Here is a 20,494-nt window from a genome sequence, read left to right as displayed (position 1 = left end):
CTTTTTCACATGAACAATCTTACTGTGAATAATTTCTCTCAAGTGTTATGCCTCAGACTCTTCTGTAAATACCAGGCATGCATGTCTTGTCCTAAACGGCAAGTGGTACTGGGAAGTGCTAGCAAAATACCTCGTTCGCATTTGAGTTTCTCTCTTTCCTCCTTATAGTATCCTCAGGCACTAATGTGATCCGGGACAGATTAGTTGCATGGTGTTGCTTTTTTGTGAAGGTGTCTCCAAATTCTATTACACTGTAACAACTGATCACGTTTATTACTGTGCGCCTTCCTCTCAGGGTTGTTTTTCTTTCTTTTTCTGTGACGACTAAGGCTGATTATCTTTATCATCTGATTTAAAGGTCAGTATCTGGCAGCCTAATTTCACTAGCTGAGTATGAATTGTAGGGGCAGCTGTTATCTTAGCTAGGTGCTATAAATAAGTTGGACGGGCCCTTTTAAAGCATGATGAATAGTGCATAAGAGGGCAGTAGGGTGTCTGGCTAACACATGCCTCCACCACCAACACAAGCAGGGTGGATTTGATTTAAATCATGATTTAAATCACTAGTCAGGAAGACTCGATTTAATCATGGATTTCTACATAAAAGTGCATTCTTGTTGGTTGTTATAACCTTAATACATATTCTTCACAACTCAGAGAGAGATGTAGGTTTCGTTTTTAGAAGATACACACAATACATTTTTAAAGTGATTTATTTTGAAAACTTTTCAGATTCTTTTTACAGATATATCAGAAAATGAATGATAGGTTGGTTATTTCATTTAGTAAAGGTAATTGAAGCAGATATTTACGAAGTCATTGGGAAGTGAACTATCTCCAATTCAACAGGTTAATCATTAATCTTTGGAGGATTTTCTTGCCATGCTCTATTAGGAGGAGAACATCACCAGACAGACATTTAAATTGTTTTATTTAACTAAAACAACAATGTTATGTATTCTGGACTTTTTTCTTCAACAGCAAACTTATAATATTTTAACAAAACAAGCATGTGAATTTTTGAATTTAGTTAAACATTCAAGTTTTTTTAAATCAGGTTTGTTTTTGCTAACATTGTTTTTAACTAAAATAGTTAAATGAAATATTTAAAAAAAACCACAAAAATTAAATCGACGATGTCAGCCAGGTCAACATGAGAAACTTAAAATACTGGTTTCAGAGTAACATCCGTGTTAGTCTGTATTCGCAAAAAGAAAAGGAATACTTGTGGCACCTTAGAGACTAACCAATTTATTTGAGCATAAGCTTTCGTGAGCTACTGGCTTAAAATACTGGCTTCTGCAGCTAACTCAGTTGTCTTCCCCTTCCTTTTCCTGTTTGGTCAGAATCTGGAAAAGAAGAACAAGCTTTCCTGCTTTTTCAGGTCCCAAATGATTTCTCAATTTGGAATGAATTCGCCCAAAGGAAGAAAATATTCTTTCTACCCCAGCAGAAGAAGCTACTGCTGGTAAAAGTGAGATCATCATTTCAAGAGTCTCTGAATGCAAGTGCTTAAGTGACTTCCACCAGGTCACTGGTGTGACTTTCTTTAAAACATCGTCAGCAAACATATATATCTTGAATGGCTCACCCTTAGCTCTGAAGTTTATTATAGTTGGCATTATGCAGGGATGACTGCTGGATGTCCATGTCCTAGCCAACTGCTCTTCTTCAGCAGTTAAGATTTGACCCTGGTACTAAGTATTGAGAATATTTGCAAGAAAATGAGCAGGAGATAGTGGTTGTCCCATTTGTTTTTTTAATGCTTGTAATTTAACTCTGTCATTGCATATTTCTCTTTTTAAGATCTCACTCAGTTCCTTCCAAATTTCAACAGTATCAGCAATAAAACAGCGATTTCCCTGCGTTTTGTTCAAGGCTACGGAAATAGGCTTCAGGGTGCTCAGCCTGTGTTCAGCCTTCAGCCCAACGGTGAGCACTTTGGCTGTGACAGTACCATCTATTTTTTCACGATTTTGTTCACAAACTGTCATCAGATTAGGCCAGTTCTTGATCTAGTGCTCAAAACAGCCCACTACTGAGTTCCATCGCACGTCTTGTGCGAGAGTTAGCTTGGTTCCTCCCACTTTTTTCAGAGCAGCTGCTGCTAAGGGGTTGTTACGGGAAGTATTTTGCAATTTCAGCAACATTAGCCTTTATTTCTGGAATACTGAAGTCTTTGGCGAGGAGGTGCATCAAATGAGCACTGCAACCATGTTATTAGCTTGGGACTCTCTTCTAAACTTCTTATCTTGGATACATTTGCAACATTGTCTGTGACCAAGCTGCCGTACTAGACATTTGAATTTGTTTTCACAGTTTGTTATAGCTTTTACTACTACTTCTTGTAAGTATTCTGCTCTGTGTGCATTTCCTGATGTATCAATTGTTTCTGTAAAACGCACAGCCAGTTAGGTTTTTAACTATTTAATTTCCTTTTATAGCAGACACACCACTGTTACAGCGTATGCTAAGCACAAATGGTTAAATTTTAACAAGTCTCTAAAGGACTAGTACTTGTTTAGCCAGTGCTTGCAAGCGTGTGTGTTCCGCTTTTTCTGCCTAAAAGTCTTGTCTCAAGGCTTGCAACTTGTCCTGGGCGTTGGTTTAAGTTGCTGTCTGGTTCTTAATCTATGCTTTTAATTGCTCAATTCTAGCGGTCAGGTACACATCTCTTCTTCTTTATTTCTCTGCTGCTGTAGCTAGGATTGACTTCAAATGGACAATTTGCATGCTTAAAATTAAGCATGTGCTTAAGGGTATTGCTGGATTGGTGCCAGCATCCTCAGCATCTTGCAAGATCAAGCCCATAATTTCTGAGCTAGTAACTAACTTTTATGGTAGTCCTTGTGAAAGCAACTAGCTGATCTAGCAATCTATCATTGGGTTAGTGCAAGCATTGATCTGACAATTGCAAAAAGATGAATTGTTATGAAGTATGTCAGTGTTACGTTAATGACTCAAACATATGTGGCAGGTTTTACAAAATTCCAGGGTGGGCAGCATGTGACCCCAGTCAGAGATAGATATTAAAGCAATTCAAGTTGTTATCCAAACAAAACAACTATCCAAAGAACGTTTAAGTGTCCAAAAGGAAGAGGAGCATATAAATTTAAGTCTCAATTTAAAGGTCATATCAGTGACCTTATTTTTGTTTTCCTTGAAGACAAAATAAACCAGAATGTCAACATATGTTCCCAGTTCATTCTTTTGGTTTGCTAACTTTCAAAGATCTCACTCTTTGATACAATTATTAGCCTGATTAGCTAGTTTATTAGACCCAGGTATATTATTGTACACCAAGCGATTTAATTAAAATGCTCTACTGTGCAAAATCATGTGTGCATCATCGGTTCCTTAATTCTCACCAGCCATAAATGGAGAGTGCTAATTGGCTGTGTAACTTTAGTGCTGTTGTGTTGATACTTTCTCTTTGATTGTGAGTCTGGCTTTTATTCATCTATTTATTTATTTTTAATTCTGCCTTCGGATATGCACACACAGTTCCCATTGAAGTTCCTAATCCTTCAATATTCACCTGGCATAAATCGGTCTCGTTCCATTCTCCTCCCTGGAGCTACGCCAGTTTATACCAGCTGAGATCTGGCCCTTGTTCCGTAAAATGTTAAACTCTCTAATTTGACTATCACTTACTAGCTAATGACAGATACAATTAAAATCCGGCATTAGGAAGTGCATAGTAGCTATTTTCATCTAGTTTCTTCCCACATTCCTGTAATTCAATCATGCATGAGTAAGCAGTTCAAAATTAGACTCTTCGTGTTGAGCCTTGTTGAAACAGGAAGATATAACTTGTTTAAAAGAAAATACTGAATTATTAATTGGTTTTCTAAATACTCCATGGCTCAGGGTAAAATTAAGTACAACAGCTGTCTACATGAGTACACTGATGGCTACTATGTTGGGTATGCACTAGTGGTGAAATTCACCACTATGTAGGGAAAAAGCACAAGGCCTGTGAGCCACTCAACTCCCACTTAAGCCCTATTTTGAGCACTCCCAAATTAGGGCTTACATGGACGGAATTGCTTCGGTTAGGCTGCTGTTCGGCTGAGACCAGCCTTTAATGCTGACTGATATTGTCTCATGGTTCCTTTGTATTCCCCTGTCTGTCTGTATCCATCTGTTATCTCCTGTCTTATCGTCAGCTCTCTGGGGCAGGGACTGTACACTGCCCAGCACAGTGTGGTCCTGGTCAGTGGCTGGGACTCCTAAGTGCTATGATGATACAAATGAAAAATAGCAGCAGCTTTGTTTGATTGAACCTTCTGTATGGGGCAGGGATGAATTTCAACCTAAGTTGTCCCTGAGGGAACCCCACATAAAGAAGGGGATCACAGCGGTAAGCTAACTTTATCAATGCAGTTCTTTCCTGTCACTCACCTGACATATTTCCATGGCAGGCTCCTTTGGTATAATTATGTTAGCACATAAAATGCAGGAAACTTGATAGTAAAAATAGCTTCCCCAAATTTTATTTCCCCAGATGGCAGGAACCTAGGAAAGGCTTGACATTGTGATGGCAATCATTACGCACATTTAATAAAAGCGATTGTTTGTTTGTTAAATGTCAGTTGAATATTAAAATCGTATTATTAAAGATGAATCAGCATGTAATGTGTAGGCAGCTGCTAAATATCTTTTTAATCAGTTTTCTATAAACACACAGTACATCACTTGGTTCTGTTAAATATAAATTAATTGAATAATTCAAGTTTAGCATAATTAAAATTGCCAGCCTCCCTTTAAACGATTATTGCAGAGACTGCAAAGCAGTCAAGCCAGATACTTGAGACGTTGGCTGCTGACTGGTCGCTATTCTAGTCTCCCTTTCCTCTCCTTGCGAGGTGATAGAGTAGGAGTGGAGCAGAGGTGGCATGCTGAGTTAGGAAAGCTACTGCCTCTGTGGATACCGATATTCCATGGTTCAACTGGTATTAGCTGCTGCTACTGTTTGTTGAAGTATTGTGTGGACGCCCCAGTCCCTGATCAGTGCTAGGCGCTGTGCGCTCATATAGCCAAACGGTAGGGAAGGTTTTTTGTCACTTTTCTTCAGTAGTGCAGCATGGCTTAGGGTATGATGTGTCATGCTTTTAACCCCGATGGGAGACCAGCGTATGACCTCCACCAGCATCCTCTGACAGACCCATATCTTTCCTCTTCTCACCTGAATTACAGGAGCACAGGACAAGGAGCTGGGACATCTGATTGGTTTAATCCAAGCTCTGACGATACTGTATGGAACCATTGGCTAATCATTTAAACTGCAGTCTCCCCATGTATAAAACCGTGACTAAAGCTGGGGATTATAATACTGACCTTAGCCAAGTAAAATGGGGGAGCTAATAGAATCATAGAATATCAGGGTTGGAAGGGACCTCAGGAGGTCATCTAGTCCAACCCCCTGCTCAAAGCAGGACCAATCCCCAACTAAATCATCCCAGCCAGGGCTTTTAATACTTCCCTGCCTCACTGGTGTGATGACTAGATTAATTAGTTAATATTTGAAAATACTGTGCAGATGAAAAGCTCTGAGAGGCAGTGTCATGTTATTATGTACTTCTCACAAATGTTGAGGGGCTATGTTTGAGAAGCTTCCCACGCAATGAAAGCCAAACCGATCCTATTTACAGTGTGTGTAATGAAAATGTAGGCATTAAGGTGTGATTTTTCCAAAGTCGTGCAAGGAGTTCCAGATAAACTGGCCAGAAGCACCGGAAGCTTCCTGGAAGGCGGGGGTGCCCCCAGCACCGAAACCATGGCTCCACCCTTTTCCCCCCCTTCCCCTGAGGCCCCACCCCTGCTCGCGCCTCTCTGCCACCTCCTCCCTGTCACTCTCCCTTAAGGCAGATACAAAGTGATGGGACCATGGTCCTCTGACCCCCCCCTTGTTCCGATACCTGTGACAAAGGTGCTTTTAGTTGTACTCCTCGAAGCTTATTATTATTTAACAAAAGTTGCCTGGCAAACATGCAAATTCGGAGAGAATGAGAGAGAAACAACTGTAGGGCTACAAAGGTGAGAGAAATCTTTATTAATCCCATGTACTGTTTATCCAGTCCCTTGACTCAATCGCCTTTAGACACATCTACTGGAAAATCACTGGATTCTTCTCATATGGACATCCTCTTCTCTAAAGCAGTTCAAAAAGGACTTAAAATGCAAGTCAGTTCCTTGGTGAGAGACTAAGGCTGTAACTCCATGGGAGGGATTCAGTGAGCATTAAAGAAACAGTTGTTTAAATTATGAAGATGGGGCAATAAATCACTGCTCTATATTAGTCCTGACCTTTGTCTCAGAAACCTTTTTGTGTTGACGGAATTAAAATATAAATTTGGTTTTATCTGAATCTCTTTCAGCTTCACTTTATATTTCTGTCTGAAGTTTTTATGGATTTTGTCACTTTAAAAAATGTATTCCTAGCAGCAGGGTTTTAATTATCTAATTTCCTTTTCCATTTAAGATTACAAACTGAGTTTCATCTAAAGATAATATCTATAAGGTATTTGATCTACATCCCATAATCAGTCATCTGAAGATATCTGTAGCGTCTGTCATATGCATTGGAGAAGGAACTTCAGAAATGAATTGCTGCCCCCCTTCATTTTGATGTATTCTGTTTGAATGCAGTAAGTCAGGCAAGCAGATAATATCTGGACACACAACTGAAGCTGTGTCAGCAAGTGATCACAAAAGAGAGATGAGGGAGAGTTGTGTGGGATTATGGGAGAAAGGAAAGGGGCAGGATTCAGAATTTATACTTTTCAAACGAAAGTTATAAAGCAAGGAGAGCATTTCCAATTTCTGAATCTTTTTTGCTATATAGAGACTTAAAATCTACCTGTGCTTAACCAGTAATTTCCCCTGTGACCTAAAAAGACGCTTAGGGGTATATGGCAAGTTACTGTGCTTCAAGCTAGGGTGTGAATCTATGGTGCACCAGCTTGCCATGCAGTAACGTCCCATGTGGACACTGAACCAGAGCACTGAATGTCCTGGACGGCAGCGTGGTTTATTGTTAGGGCAAGGGATTAGTGGCATCATTGAAAGACGGTAAGCAGTATAGCCTTTCCAACTGTGCATGGTCTGAGGAGCCCTAGGGAACCCTTGCCAAAATCCTGCATATTTCAAGACATCTCCTTTGAGTGCCTGCCCCTCTCTCTCCCCTAAAACCCAACATTGGCAGCATGACTATCTCAGTGGCCATGCGTCTTTTGAGTGCTTAACTAACTGCTCTGCATTACTTCCCCTACGGCAGCTGTTCCCCAGAAAACGTAAATAAGAATCTCCCTGTATTCCTTCTTTCCCAGCCTGCCTGTGGATCTTGATTATCTTATGTGAGTGTGTGCGCGTACATGCCAGTGGATGTGTTGTGTCCATGTGAGAGGAACTTATTGAGGAGACCCTATGTGTTAAGGAGATGAGCTTTGCATTTAGTTGTGAAACCAGCAAGACCTATGGTCACTCTTATTTCTTGTAGTAGTGGTTTCCATAGCCTAAATCCAGCTCTTGTGACAATTCTGTCTCCCCCATTCATGAACCTCCCTCTATTGTCCTAGTGGAATGCAGTCATTGTGAGAGATCATGGTCAGGAAGAGAAAAGTGGTCTCTGGTAGTGAGGACCAATCCTGTGGAGTCAGGGCTGGACTTTGCATTCGCTGGAGAGCCAATGCAGAGCGTGGAACACTGGGGTTATGTAATCATGGTAATCTGTGCCGCTGTACAAGTGGCTGTTTTGCATTTTGTGCCTGTTGGAGCTTTTCAAGATGTCTGGTTTCGTTCCTGGATACAGGTGTGGGCGTCACCATAGCTGTGTCTGTTTTCAGGAGCACGAGTGTGATCTTCTAGCCAATCACCGGTGGAAATGTGTTTTGCTGCCCTGGCTCTTAGGACATCCAGTATGGAGTAATCCAATGACAATCTGGGCACAGATGCCTTTGATAGAAAAAGAGAGATTGTAGAGTTGCAGAGGAGGCAGGTTCTTCAGCCAGGTACTTTGAAGAATCACTCAGATAGTGTAATGGATCCACGTTTGCCTGCAAGTTGTACCCCACCAGATGGGGCTGCTACGGTACTAACTCTGCTGCCAAACTCCTGCATATGTCTTCTGTCAAGGTAACTATTTTCCCAGTGCAAATACAAGCCAGTCTTCTACATTCTCGATTTGGGAATTCCATCCCATCCATATTAGAGTCCTTAAAAAAAAACCGCCCAGTCCAGTAGCCAAAGACACATCAATCTGATGCAGGCTTAAGCGGTTGGGCAGTGTCGAGTGGTAAGCAAGTCCCACATCTGGGAATGACATCAACCAAAGCCCCCAGTTGTATCAGTTAGTGGCTGCTGCTGGGGAGAAACGCTGCAAGTGCGTGTTCTCCAAGAAAGACAAGTTGGAAATCTCTCCTATTTACCTTGCTCACAACTGTTGTCAGTACCATTTTTCCAACTCCACTGCAGCCATGGAATTATTTCTTAGGCTGTTGTTATTCTAGAAATTGTGGCACGTTTGTTGGTTGTTCTTTGGTTGGTTTGTTGAGTCTGATCCCCAGGTTTGACAAATACAATCCCACCTTCAAGTAAGTACATCTAGAGAATGCGAGAAGAGTGATTTCAGAGTGACAGTAAAAGAATTGCTTTTTAGTTCTAGGCTTATTCATGCTATTTTAATAGACCATAAGGCTTTTATTTCACAGTAGATGGAAAATGAAAATATTACCACTCATGTGTGAAATAACAGTTGTTAGTGATATTCTCCTACCTGCTGTGTGTGATGTCAGAGACAGGCGCAGCCTGTGAAAATGGGAAAAAATAAAAAGTAAGGAGAGAAAACCACGAAGTGAAATGAGATGAATTGCAGAGCAATGAAACCATTTTTAGGTTAATACAACTGCACTGGCTGTGACTGCTTCAGATACCACCATGCTACTGTGCTGTCCAGGATGCTAGTTTTTATAATCATGAAAGAGGATCGATTTAGTAGGAAAAAATACATACTTGAAATATGCTTTTGTATGTACAGCACTCACTAACCAAGGAAAACACCTTCCCCTTTGGCCCACAAAATATCAAGACAACCATGGGAGCTGAAACTCCTGAAAGCCTCCACCAGCTCCCTCTTCCCTGCTGCATATTCAAATTCCTTGTCATTAGGTAAAATTTTCTGAAATGTTTTAGGCACTTGGGAGCCGAAATCCCATTAACTTGCAATGAGCTTTAGGCCCCAAGGTGCTTAGTTCACTTAGGTGCTTCTGGAATTTGTACCCCTTGTCGTCAAGGCCTCTCGTAGGAACATAGAAATTCCCAGACTGGATCAGAGCCAAAGTTCATCTAGCCCAGCATCCTGTCCGGGATACAGGCCATCACCAGCTACTTGAGAGAGGTGTAAGAACCACCACAGAAAGTAGATGTGAAATAATCTGCTCCCAATTAAAATCTCAGCCTAAACCTTCATATTTAGAGGTTGTTTTAAAATCTGAAGCATTTAGATTTTACATCCTGTCTTCCACAATTCTTTTTTTATTAGCATTAGCTCAAAAGTTCCTGGATATCTTTGTTAGCTACATAAATGCCCATTCTCTCTTTGAGTTTTGCTAAGTTTGTCCAGCTCCCTCTCCCTGAGATGACTTTTTCACGCTGCGTCCCCACCCCCACCTTCTCCATTTCACCAGTGAGGCCAGCCTCAATACTCTTTGCTCACTTCCTCCACAGTCATCTCATGACTGGTTTCCTGTGTGTGTAAGGCACCAGTACACCAGGCCAATAGTCTCTCTTCATTCAAACGTCTACCATGAGGCATATAAGAAATGAGCCAAAGACTTTTTTCTGCATAAATAAATAATATAAAATTGTTGCACCGTGTGCCATCCCCCTCCCTACAGCTTATTACCCTCTTATTACATCATGTCTGAAACTACAGAATAAGCTCTTCAGCGCAAATGACCCCACTTCCTGTTCGTGCTGTGATGGGCCTGGGCCACTTGGGGCCCTCCACATTAAGAGCTGTCATCATCATTGTAGCCGCCTAGTAATTTCTTTATATAAAGTAGCATCATGAATGGTATGTAAAAAATGGAGAAAACTGATGGTGATTCCTCACTGATTTGCATGAGGCCATTTGAAAGCATCAAGGCACTGCCAAGAGTTGCAAACTATTTACAGATGGTCGTTTCTCGGCACAGTGCTGAAATAAGCAACTTCTGGTATAGAAAATGGCATCCCTTATGACAGAACCAGATGTTAAGGCTCCAAGTTAAGCTGATGAGAGGAAGGGCATTCTGAGTTAAGGCTTTCGCAATGTGCTTAACTCACCCTGAGCTGCTTCGATGCAGCAGTTCTAGAAATGGACAAGCTGTGCTTCTGGTAGGATTCTCCCCCAACACTTTGCAACAAGCTCTCCTGTTCCCCCTACTCTAAATGAGTGAGAGAGACTCAGGAATGCCACATCATTTGCATATGGGGTAGCAGCTCAGATCCCAACCCCACCTTGAAGTTGCAGGTGACACCTCTGTGGCTGTCCCATGGCTGTCCGTCCTGTGTGGAGTGGGATAGCAAGTTTGGGACTCAAACTTGGATCTCTGTGCACAGTGGCGATGGCAGCTGTTACCATTAATAGTTAATGTGTGGAGAGCATGTTGAATACGTAACACCCTATGTAAGTGCTACGTGTCATTTTATTATTAGGCTCCTTGTCTGGTCCATTCTTGGCTCAGATTATCACAACCTCCATGTGGCTTTACAGTACTAGGAGGCTAGCTGGACGTGACTAATACCATGGCAAATACACAGCACTGAAACCAAGCTGTCCAGTGGCTCACGCTGGAGGTATTGTTCAAATACAGCAGACCTTGCTCTGTCCTTACCCAGAGCTGGATTGACCTCTTGCTCATATACCAAATAAGAAGATGGCACATAGCTTCATTGTCCCAGAGGATCCCGGGGAAGGAATGGCCATAATTCCTTCTCTTGTTCCCCCTTGCTCCAGGCAGGCAGTAAGATGCAATTTACCGGATGCAATTTACTTCCTTCTGGCATCAGCTCAGCTCCTGACTGGAGCACTGGGAGGGAGCAGTCATTGCTCCACCAAATCCCTGCCCCATCTCCTTCCACATGCTCATATTGGGAAAGTAGCAGCCCTGAATAGTGTGCTGTCCTGCACACCCCCAGACTCATGATCTGCCCATGCATTGCCAAGCCTTGGGGTGATGTCATCTGCCCCTTTATTCCCCTGTGTGGCCATGCTGGGCTGAGGTACAAATGAACCTTCAAGCAAAACTCTCTGAATAAGAACTGTGGAATGTCCCCCCTACGGGATAGTACACTATAACAGTACCCGAACTGTGTGCATCCATCGTATGGATGCCGTGTTGGTGTAGCCGTGTTGGTCCCAGGATAGAAAAAGAGCTCTGTATAAAAGCGTCTCTTTCACTAACAGAAGCTGGTCCAATAAAAGAGATTCCCTCACGCACCTCGTCCTTTTCCGTCATATGGAGCCATTCCTGCGTGTTTATAGCACAGCATAAGAATCAAATGTTCGGGCGTAAAGAGCTCAAGACTTAAAAAACTCAGTGTCATTAGTAACTCTGCTATTTTGCTGCGCATTGGTATAAAACGGCAGAATGGAACAATGCAAAGTAAGAAGTTAATGCCATTTTCATTTCATTGAAAAAAAGGCTACATGCTAAATTGAACCTGACTGTAAAAAACATCTTAAAAACAACCAAAATGCTATTATATTTCTCTAATCAAAAATTCCCAAAACAAAAAAGAAGTAGCAGCCATCCAAACAGAACAATGCTTTCAAATAGTTCCGCTCGGATTCAAGGAGGCGAAACAGAGAGTTTAAAATGCAGATGCTGATGGGGCCCTTTCCCTGAATGCCGCAGCTCTGTGTGAGAGTGTAGTGCATAGCAATGCAGGATCAAACCACGCTGTGTGGCATTTACACAAAGCTTTCCTTTTCTTAGCTTATAAAAGCCTGGCCATAGATAAGCTGAGTGAATGTCGCATGCGAAACATTCCAAATTCTAGTAAGTATAAATGGGGGGAGGGGCTGTTTTCCCATTCCAGTGCCCTTCTCTCCAGTTCCATTCACGTTCATCAAGGGAATGTCCTAAAGGCACGTGTTGGAATTATGTCTTGTCGTCTTTGGGGCAGTGTCCGTACAGTGACCGGTGCAACGTGGCCTTGACCGTGTGGTGGCTTCTAGTTGCCACAGTGTAAATGTTTCTGAATATATCCTTATGCTCTGTTTGACTCCACCCTTAAGGAAGAAAAAAAAAAGAAAATATGAGATGAGCTCTACATTAGTGTGGCCGTACAGATTCAAGTTGATGAATGCAGGATCCTGATCCAAAGTCAATGAGAGTTCATTGACTACAGTGAGTTTTGGAATAGGGCTCAGGCTTTGATTCTAACTCCAAGTGGTTGTAGTCACTAGATTAGGCAGGGGTGCGTATTCTCCACTTTAGTTAAGACATTATTCATGTAATCCACAGTGGAAAAGTTTAATAAAATAATTGGAATGACATGATGGACATGTTGAGATAACCCTCCTGTTGTTATAAGAAGTGAGGTTCTTCAAAGGAAATGTATTGCCAGGTGTTCCTTAAATTTTTCTTTTGTATTATCCTCTGGATTACTCTCATGTCTCCATTCTTTGATATGTTAATGATGTATTTTCCCTGATCAGAACTCACTGCTCCAGTGCTTAAAAAGAATTTGTTAGGAGTTAATGCCTAAACAACCCAGTTTTACTACTTCAGAACGGGAATCCCCTTTCTCTAAGTGTATTTCTTCCCTCGAATGGAACCTTCACATTTTTATAGATGAGTTTTTTTTGTGTCGTTAATAACACTTGTAGCTTTATACTAATATTCATTGAAAATACTTTTCTGTTACCCCTCATTTATCTAAAAAACCCTGTAAACAGGGTTTATTTTACTGAGTTGTTATTAAATTTGTTTATTTTTGGATTATTTTGGATTATTTGATGTGAAGATTATTTTGTTTTAGAAATGCATATCAAAGCCTGTCACCTATAGCTCAAGGTAAATGCAGTATGCACAGCCCTAGCCCCACCCTTAGTTAACACTGAAATGAATATCCTCCTTGCCAAAGGCCTGCATTCAGGAAGCCATTGCTGTTCAGGAAAACACTTAGGCACATGCTTAATTTTAAGCATGCTCTTAAACGCATGCTTAAGTGCTTTTATGGTTTGGCAGGACAGGGGCATTATCCAGCAAGATTTCAGTAACATCAGTGTAACACGTGCTATTCGTAATTAAATGATGGATAGTAGTGACGATATGCACAGCCATTATTTGAATAGAATGAATTATATCTTCAAATCTCTGCTTGCCATTGTCCTAGAATCCAGAAATCTGCAACAGTTATCTGGACCCAATCAGGCAGTCTTCACAGAGGCAAAATGGCCATTGAATCCCTTGTTGGACTCGTGTCTGAGGACTGCGGGGCTAGGCTTACGTGGCACTAAATTACAACAACCTAGCTCTAACCCTTTTCTTATTCAGTACTAGGTGAAAGCCCATACTGTCACATGGGTGTAATTCGTAGGGTGTAAAAAAGTGGAAAAATGTCTGAGAAACTTAAACACTGGACAGTAACAAACATCACAAATCCCAGTGATGATTAGACCTAGTGGTATCCTGAACAAAAAGAGCTCTCAGCCATGGTTTGCAGCTGTATTCATTCCTAAACACTGACTCAACAGACATGCTAGGTTCAGAGTGACAATCCTGGAATCTTATTACATAGACCATGCTGCAGGAGCAGTTTTATTTTTGATGCTTTGAAATTATTAAGGAAATAGGTTTAATAGGAGCTTTGGTTACATTTACAATAAAGCTTCAGTCAGCTCTTATAATTTTTTATACAGCCCTTCAAAAAACCTGCTGGCAGCAAAGCTACAAATGTTATTGGTTGATCTCTTCAGAGCAGACAGTACCCCTGCGCAGACACGCTAATGCATCAGGGCCTCATAAAAATTAGATGAAAATTAAAACTAATGCCTTGTAAGAGAAGCACGCAGGAGGCCATAATTTAGTTGTTCACTGCCATGTGCCCCTTATCTCTGTAATAACACCAGTAATCTGTTGTTATTACCAGACTCAGAGTCTCGCTGTGAAGGGCTTTCATGGATCTTATGGGTGCACATTCATTATATCGGCTGGTTCATTATATCCTCTACACTAGTGCTACTCAAAGTGATGGTCCGCGGACCGGTGCCGGTCCGTGAGCCATCGGCTGCCGGTCTGCACGCATATTGGAAAAAAAAATTGCCGGTCCCTCACATCAGATAGCTTGAGAAGCGTTGCTCTACACAATATCATTACAAATGCACCCATCTCAGCCTCGGAACACATGGGCAGCAGTTAACAACATGTAGCAAAGTACAACATTTAGGTTAAAGGAGAATGTCTGCATTCCTCTCTCCCGTGTTGACCAAACAGCAAATGAAATTTGACTCTCTTGGGCTGCTTCCTCAAACCGAAGCCCTGAGCAGCCAGACAGAGATCTTAACTCCAGCGGGCGCACGTGTGGTCCTGCAAGTAATTTTTGTTTTTACCGCTGCCTTGTGCCAGGCCATGTTACCATGAGCTTGCCCCTGAACGTCAAGCCTTTCCTGAATGGGTTGATGGGGAAGCCGGTGATGGTGAACCTGAAGTGGGGGATGGAGTGCAAGGACTACCTGGTGTCTGTTGACGGCAACATGAACATGCAGCTTGCAAACACAGAAGAATACGTAGACGGTGCATTGTCAGGACACCTTGGTGAAGTTTTGATAAGATGTAACAATGTCCTGTACATCAGAGGAGTAGAAGAAGAAGATGGATAAATGAGAGAATAAGTTTGTATATTTCTGGAAAATAAAGATCAGTTTTTCACAATTTAAAAAAAAAATATCCCTCAAAAGTCAACAGCCTTGTGCTTGATCGGGCCAATAGTGGGAGTAAATTCCAGGGTCCAGGAATTTGTGCCCTACTGAAATAAAAGGGCAGCTTGGGGATTTGGATTTCAAAGCCAGCTTGGGGATTTGGATGCCCAATTCCAATTCATTTTAATGGAATCAGGTGTCCAAATCCCTTAGGTAGCTTTGAAATTCTCAGCCAAAAATGCCTTTATAGGGATAGGCCCAAAGCAAAGCCCAGCTCAGAAGACCTCTGACCCTTGAGAAGATTCTTGACCTTGCTGGCCCTTATCACTGTGATGGTCTGAAGCTAACCCCAGGATCCACATGCTCCTGAACATTGAGAAAGTTGAGGTCCAGAGATGAACTTCCTGGCTCCGATCCATCTCCATATTTTTCTGTCTCATCCTTGAGCTGTCCTATATTATTGTGTGGTTGGACTAACTGGCAGAGACAGATATTTTGTGATTAGAAGCCCTCCATTGTGTGAGGTTGCTGCTATGTTCCACACCTATGTGCTATCTACCTCTGGGGGCTCAAGAAACTTCACTTCTACCAGGCTTCATGCAGCATTAAAATGTTCAGAAAAAGCTGAACATTACAAGCCAGATGCTGCTGCTTTCCTTTTATCAGCTCAGAGAGTAGTTTCACTCCTGGGATGTCACTTTGCTCCTGTTAACTGATGCATGACTGCAAACGCTTCCAGTTCCTTTTCAGGTCTCCTGGCACAGACAACATTGTTTGTAAAGGATTGTTTCTGTATTCTGTTCTCTGTAGGTACTTATACTCTGCTCATCACCATCGTATCTGAGCGCCTTACAGTGCATTAAGCAACATGATCACACATCTCTCACATTTTGTTTGTTCTCAGCCTCTCCCCGGAGGGAGAAGCTGGTGCTTGTGTCTTGTTTTGGTCGGGTTTTTTGTTTTTGCTTTATTTAAATGTACGTGTTGCTATATATTCATGTCAGAGAAAGCAAGGTCAAAGAAATGTGCCCTGCACTTCGAACCAAACTTGTCTCCCGCACAAAGGAGCTTTACCCATAAATATGCCCTGGTAGTGTACTCACTGCTTGAATCCACCCTTTTTGGTGGTTTTTGTTACAGCTGCAACACAGAAACAGGTAATGCTTTTTTTTTTTTTTTTTGGTGAGGAATCCACTAAAACCTCCAAGACACTGAGATCTCCTTCTCAGCAACAGCTGCTATGTTTGAGGCCTCGCCTACTAGGTCTTTATGTAATTAAACTGAGACCCTTACGTTGTCATTTTTCATAGGGTCTGCAGTAGCCACAAATGTTTACAGGGACTACTTCGGAGCAGAACTCTGCCCACCTTGAGTCGGTTTTCCCATTTCCATGTCCAGTTCCTGCTCCTTTATTCTCTCCCCTACTCAGAAGGAGGAATTTTTTGAGATTGGAAGGAGGAAGCAGTCTCTTGGGGTCTGGAACACAGAAAGGTTACAACTCGGACAATAATTTAGGTCAATTTAGATGCCATGTGGGTTTGGTTTAAACAAACAACTTTAACCTTTAGCTTATTTGTGGAACTGAAACTGGATATGGGATTCGGCACGCTGGCAGAGCTGTGTGTGAAATTTGCACGTTCCTGCCAGTGTTACTGTGGATAAATAGATCTCTTCATTCTTCAGGGCTGTCAAGACAGCGTCTTTCACAAGTACTAAAAAAAAAAAAAAAAAAAAGTTTTGTTTTTCTACAGCAGCAGCCAGGTCTGTAAGAAAGGGTTTCCTGTTTTTTCAGATAGCCTTGAATTTGCCAGTCAGCGCCTTGTGCCTTGCAATCTGGTTCTATCAACTAGACCGGGGGTCGGCAACCTTTCAGAAGTGGTGTCCCGAGTATTCATTTAGTCACTCTAATTTAAGGTTTTGCGTGCCAATAATACATTTTAACGTTTTTAGAAGGTCTTTCTCTATAAGTATATTATGTAACAAAACTATTATTGTTTGTAAAGTAAACAAGGTTTTTAAAATGTTTCAGACGCTTCATTTAAAATTAAATTAAAATGCAGATCTTCTCAGTTTAGTGCAGTGGTTCTGAACCTGGGGTGCATGCACCCCCTGGGGATGCGAGATGCCCTTTCTGGGGCTGCGAGGCATGCGAGATTTTTTTAGAAGGTAAATCATTGAAAACACAAATTGAGCACAGGCCCATAGGTTTGATGAAACAAAGTAGTTGTACTTATGTATTTATTAGCATTATAAATTTTTTAACGACTACTGTAATGTACAAACAAAGTTTTTAAGCTAATCGTAGTGTAATTTTTGATTAAGGGGGAGAGAACATATTTTAAGAACTCCAGGCCAGCAGCGGGCTGAGCAGGGGCGGTGGCCGGGACGCCAGCTGGCAGTGGCGAGCCAGTAAAAATCGGCTCGTGTGCCGCAAGTTGTCGACCCTTGAACTAGACTTTCGATCTGACTCAGAGGACTTCATGGGTATGTAGTTGCCCATCTAAAACTATGGGGAGACATCACCTGACCGCTCACTGCCTAAAAGGAAAAATTAAAATACATTTGAGCATCTCTTCTTGTGCTGTTACCTTACTCTTTGTTTCAGCCAGAGGCAGTAGTCGTGTACTCTTTGGTGAGTCTGTTCTTCCAGTATTTCTGGTTTAGGAGATAATTTCATTAGATTTTCTCTATCAACCCATTTTATAGGCCAAAGGAGTTTGGATCTGTTTTAGATAAGCAGCCAAGGCGTAAGTGTGGCCCATTGGGCAGGGAAGTGGACTGGGTGTTGCCCAGGACTGTCCCCAGCTCTTCCACTGCCAAGCTGCAAGACCTTAGGCAAATCCCTTCACCTCCCTACGGCTCTGTTTTCTCAGCTATAAAATGGGGATAACAATGCTTACCTTCCTTTGCAAAGAGCTTTGAGACCTACAGACGGAAAATACTCTGTGAGAGCTTGGTATTATCCAAACTGGGGACCACATAGCTGAACAGAAGTGTGAAGTTCATCCTCACTTAGGTCTGGCCTCAGAGTGGAAATGTAACAAAACTATTTTGTCGTTCCTGAACCACATGTACAAGCAAAAGCCCAGTCTGCTGCAGTTTCCACGGTATGCATCCGATGAAGTGAGCTGTAGCTCACGAAAGCTCATGCTCAAATAAATTGGTTAGTCTCTAAGGTGCCACAAGTACTCCTTTTCTTTTTGCGAATACAGACTAACACGGCTGTTACTCTGAAACCTGCAAATTATCTGTAACTCAGCAGACAGTCAGTAAATCCATGGTGTTTAAACCTGAAGCTAAGCTCCTTGTAGAGGACACATTCTGAACCACATTCTGGGAAATCTTTCTGGATGTATTATTTCATGTTCTGTGCCAGGAGGATTGCCGAGAGAGATCCACTCCATTTCCTTCTTCATAAACATATTGTCCCAATCTCTGGTGTTATACCAAAAATTAATGTCAGCTTTCCTATCTGCAGACAGATTGTGCTGCCATGTCTCTGCCGAAGGAAGTAAGGAAAGGAAAGACAAAATGATTCTTGCACAGAACAATAGAGATGAAAGACATGTTGTGGTATTTGGCACTGCAAACTTGGGGTGTGCTGACCACTGACAGCATAATTATTAGGAGATTAACTCACTCTTAGGTAAAGTAACCCTTGGAGGAAGGCAAATCTCTTATCCTCTATTGAATAGTGATATATTCTTTATGCAGAATGAAATTGATTCAAAGTCTGTTGAAGTCACAGGAAAGACTCTTAATGAATTCATTGACTTTTGGATCAGACCACCCTAATCCTCCTCTAGCAAAGTCAATTGGAGTTTTGCCATTTACTTCAATGGGGAGATGATCTGGGCCTGTGTACTGGTGATTTTTATAAACAATCTTTCCTACTTATTATATTACAGTGAAAGCTTTGTTATCCGCATGTTGGGGAAAAGTGGGGTGCAGGTAAGTAATAAATTCCGGTTAACTAAGAGGGAAGGAGTTTGGGTGCGGGAGGGGGCTTGGGGCAGGGGGTTTGGGGTGTGGGAGGGGGTATGGGACACATGCTCTGGGAGGGAGTTTGGGTGAGAGAGGGGGCTCGGGGCAGAGGGTTGGGGCATAGGAGAGGGTGCAGGGTGCTGGATCCAGGCAGCGCTCACCTTGGGCGGCTACCCGCACGCGACGACATGTCCCTGCTGCTCCCGGCCAATGGAAGGTGCAGAGCAAGCACTCGGGGTGGGGCAGCGCACAGAGCCACCTAGCTGCGCCTCCGCCTAGCACCCCACACCCCCTCCCAGAGCTCGCACCCCACACCCCCTCCCCTCTGAACCCGTTATGGCCATTCCTCTGCCTAGGACCAGCAGGGATATGTCACCGCTTCCGGGGAGCCGTGCGGAGCCAAGCAGGGAGCCTGCTGGCCCCTCGCCAATCGGACTATAAACCGGACTTTCAATGAAGATCAGAAATGCTGGTTTATAGAGCTTTCCGGGTGGTAAAGTGCTGGATAGCACTGCTTTTACTGTACTCTGGTGAGTTCCATTACCATGTTTTCCAGTTTCTCTTTTGACACCACATACAATAATTTGGGAAGCACAGGAATGAATCATTCTGGATCTAAACATGTTGACCGCGGTTTTTCAAAGTGCTCGGCACTGGTCTGTTTCTGTTCCCTTTGATATCAGTGGTGGAGAAACTCCCATTGTCTTAAAGCTAGCAGAATTAGGCTAAAGGCTTTAGAAATTCCCAATCCTCCTTGTGTACTTTGGTGCGAACTCATCAGTGATATGTATGATCGGTTTCACTCCATTGATTTCACTACTGTAGCACCTGGGCAGAAATTGTCCTTTAGTTTGGAGTTAGGCTTACCAAATGAACATCCCCTACCTGAGAATAGCTCTTTTTCGTAAAATGAAATTAATGATTAATTTAGCAAACAACGAATTATGAGAAGGGGAATATCAAAATACCCAACAGACTTTTGTTTCCATTTTAATCATCTAGGGTATTAGTATGTAAGACTACTACTCAATTACTCTATTAAAATTATGGGTTTGAAAAGAAATGCTTGGTAGCTTCTGTAAGTGTTCTACGTGCTGCCAATTTATTGTACTATCCCGTCCATACTTCAGAATGGCGTTGGGGTCTCCAGTGGATTGATCTTGGGGCTTGGGGTCTTAGTTCTCAACTTGATCCTGCCAAAGCTTGGGTATGGGGTCTTAGACCAGTTACTTAGGACCAAATGTTTAAGGCCACTGATTTTGCTGGCTTCCTTTTTGAATCTCCCTTCATCGCCATATCTTGGGCCTCTTATTAAAGTTAATGGGACCACAGGGGCTTTGCACTGCTGAAAATCAAGACCAAGTAGACTTAAATTGGAGGGGCACAAAAACAAGTGGCAAATAGTGCCAGTTTTTTGAAATTTCAGGCTTCAAACTCTGTGCCTCAGTTTCTCCATCTGTAAAATGTGACTACCCAACTCACGGGTGTGTGATGACCCGAGTGATCATGGGAGTTACTAGAGGGTGCTGGAGCGTGCTCAGTACTGCTGAACTAATACAGGTCCATGTGATCCATCCTTGCTGTTGGCTAGAAGGACCT

At 42.3% G+C, this 20,494-nt stretch overlaps 1 protein-coding gene and 1 pseudogene across 3 annotated transcripts in view; both read left to right on the top strand.

The window, feature by feature from the left end:
• The window catches only part of SGCD (sarcoglycan delta), a 526,242-nt gene that overhangs the window by 171,494 nt on the left and 334,254 nt on the right, over positions 1–20,494 (top strand). The gene's annotated exons all lie outside the window — the stretch shown is intronic.
• On the top strand, positions 14,630–14,872 carry LOC125641112 (small nuclear ribonucleoprotein F pseudogene; annotated as a pseudogene).

This window comes from Caretta caretta, chromosome 8 (genome assembly GCF_965140235.1).
Source record: "Caretta caretta isolate rCarCar2 chromosome 8, rCarCar1.hap1, whole genome shotgun sequence".
Lineage (NCBI taxonomy): Eukaryota > Metazoa > Chordata > Testudines > Cheloniidae > Caretta > Caretta caretta.
The sequence above is the reverse complement of the archived record's forward strand: the minus strand, read 5'-3'. Positions and strand labels throughout refer to the sequence as shown.